This window comes from Ooceraea biroi, chromosome 6 (assembly GCF_003672135.1).
Source record: "Ooceraea biroi isolate clonal line C1 chromosome 6, Obir_v5.4, whole genome shotgun sequence".
Classification (NCBI taxonomy): Eukaryota; Metazoa; Arthropoda; class Insecta; order Hymenoptera; family Formicidae; genus Ooceraea; species Ooceraea biroi.
Window position 1 is genome coordinate 11,046 of NC_039511.1, and position 3,151 is coordinate 14,196.

Genomic DNA, 3,151 nt, shown 5'->3' on the forward strand with positions numbered 1-3,151 from the left:
AAATCGCACCCAAGCTATCGAATGAGCCTACTCAGAACTTGATCAATTCGGCCCTTATTGAGATCTGATAATCTCGGGTACTCGCAGCTCGCGTACTCGCGTAAAAGAGTCACGGTGCGGTCTCGCGCTGCGCGTGTACTTGGCGCGAGACACTACCGTGTCTCTTGATAAAAATACATAAATACGCCTTTCCGGATTATTTCGTGTGATTTTGATATTAAAGGGTCCCGCATAATCCAAACCCGAATGCAAAAACGCTCGTGACGCAGTAACACGATTTTTGGGTAAATCACCCATCAGTTGGGTTTGACTAATCGGACGCACTCGAAAGCAATGCATTTTCTAAAAACTCTGCGGACAGCCTCTCGTCCTGATAAAATCCAATATGATTGGCGTAAATAAACGAGAAGACCCTGCGGTCCGATGGGAGCGCCGCACTTGGACACAGTACAATTGGACACGTTGCAAATGGACACGACAATTTGCACACGGTTCAATTGGACACCGCGCCGTTCAGTTGCGCACAGTTTCATTAGGACACAGTGGCTTTTGGACACGTAAGAAAATTCGTATCGGTCAGTTGGACACCGTTTACTTGGACACCGTTCAATTGCACACCGTTCGTTTGGACACAGAAAGCTGCGCACCGTTCACTTGGACACCGTTCAATTGCGTACTGTTCATTTGGACACAGAAAGATGCGCCCCGTTCACTTGGACACCGTTCACTTGCGCACCGTTCGTTTGCACACAGAAAACTGCGCACCGTTCACTTGGACACCGTTCAATTGCGCACCATTCAGTTGGACACCGTTCATTTAGACACGGATAGATATATATCATTTATGCTCATTGGATGCGTTTTTGCACAAAACGAAAGAATCCGGCAGAAAAAATTGGCGGTCTGCCCCGTGAAGCGAGATATTAATTGTTAAAGTTGGCGACTCTTCAGGTTAGGATATCTGTCATACCGACGAAATATAGCTACACGACCTCTTCTGTGGTCACCTGCGCATGCTCCGTGGCTACATGCTCGTGACAAAGGTGCGCGAATTTGAACGCGTGTGTACTTGCAATGCAAATTAGTACGATTTTAAATAGGTTTTCAATTCATGTGAAGCGAGGTTCCACGCAAAGCAAGGTTCTATATTGTAACTTCCACGCAGTACTTTTGATCACCCCAAAGTTTTGTTAGTTATTTTATGTGGAAGAGTACTAGGTGACGGGCGAAGCCCGTCTCCTCGTGCTTTTCCACCCAAGCATATACTTTCCCAGTATAAACTTTCTTACTTTAATTATTATTAATTTTTTATATATGTACCATATTTAAACATACGCGGTACATATATTCTAAGCATCCTAATAAATGGTATTGTATATCTATCCGTGTCTAAATGAACGGTGTCCAAGTGAACGGTGTCCAACTGAACGGTGTCCAACTGAACGGTGTCCAACTGAACGGTGCGCAGTTTTCTGTCTGCAAACGAACGGTGCGCAATTGAACGGTGTCCAAGTGAACGGTGTCCAACTGAACGGTGCGCAAGTGAACGGTGTCTAAGTGAATGGTGCGCATCTTTCTGTGTCCAAATGAACAGTACGCAATTGAACGGTGTCCAAGTGAACGGTGCTCAGCTTTCTGTGTCCAAACGAACGGTGCGCAATTGAACGGTGTCCAAGTGAACGGGGTCCAACTGACCGATACGAATTTTCTTACGTGTCCAAAAGCCACTGTGTCCTAATGAAACTGTGCGCAACTGAACGGTGTCCAATTGAACCGTGTGCAAATTGTCGTGTCCATTTGCAACGTGTCCAATTGTACTGTGTCCAAGTGATATACACCCATACTCGATATATCCAAGACATGTTTGTACGAATTTCATCACGAGTATATGGTACCTCTTTATCGCGACAAATGCAGAGTCATGTACACGGATACGGATAGTCTCATATATCATATCGAGTGAAGGTGTGTACGAGACTATGGGTGTTTACGATAATTAACTTTCCGAGTGATTTCCTCTAGGACTGAAATATAAGATAGGCACAATCATATACTACCATCGTGATTCATGACAACTCATTGCTGTCTAATATAGCATTTCGCGAGTTCAGTAAGTTGTTACTAGCAGCACCAGGTGGTTATCAAAGAGGTAATGTATGAGATATATTTTATTATTAAATTGTTAAAACAATTTGTCATTAATTTATAACAAGATTACATTCACTTAATTAAAATTATAATTATTTAAAACGATCAAATATTTTTAAAATATTGTCTAAAATAAAACAAATTGATTATTTGAATTACGAGCAGTCTGTATAGAATAAAATATTGAAAATCATACATGATACAGTTATTCATATTGATTACGTAAATAAAAACGAAATTTTGTTCCAAATAATAGTAAAAAGTAAACATTCATTCACCGAATATTTTCAGGTTATTAAATTAACTAAAGAAAAGGAGTAAATATACGTTTCTGTCATAATGATATTATTTGAAACTGTAATATCAAAATATTGATTAAAAATCGATTCTAAATAACTATTATTACTTATTTAATCGTAACTTTAATCATAAAAGTCATCTTATATTAAATATATATAGTGTTACATAAAAATCCTGTTCTCCTTGGTATATTATTTTGTTCATACTTTAATATTGTATTATGGTTAAATAGTTTCAGATAAAAATGGATTTCCTGGCACTATGGAATATATTTTTCGATTCTGATGATGATGATAATGATGATGATTTTCCTCCGCAACGAGAGTTTCATTTTAAAATTCAAAATTTTTTGAAACTGTCGTCTTAATATATTTTTTATCAGGTAAAAGACTTTGGTATAATTTAATGTTTTAACTTCCTATAAGTGTTTTCATATTATATTAATTGTAATGAACAACATTAACATTATTTAAATAGATATCAAATTACATTTTCGGGTTGAAAAGCACGTAATGGAAATATTAATACAACAACTTGGAGCACGTCTGCATCACAACCGCGGTGCTGAGAAAATGCCCTGCTAAACAAATAGCAATTACCTTGTGGTTCCTTGGAAATCAGGAAGTTTACAGGTATGTTTTTTTTATTTCAATATGAAAGACTTCTCTGTATGTGCATTCTATTATGTTGATCTCATTTTTTT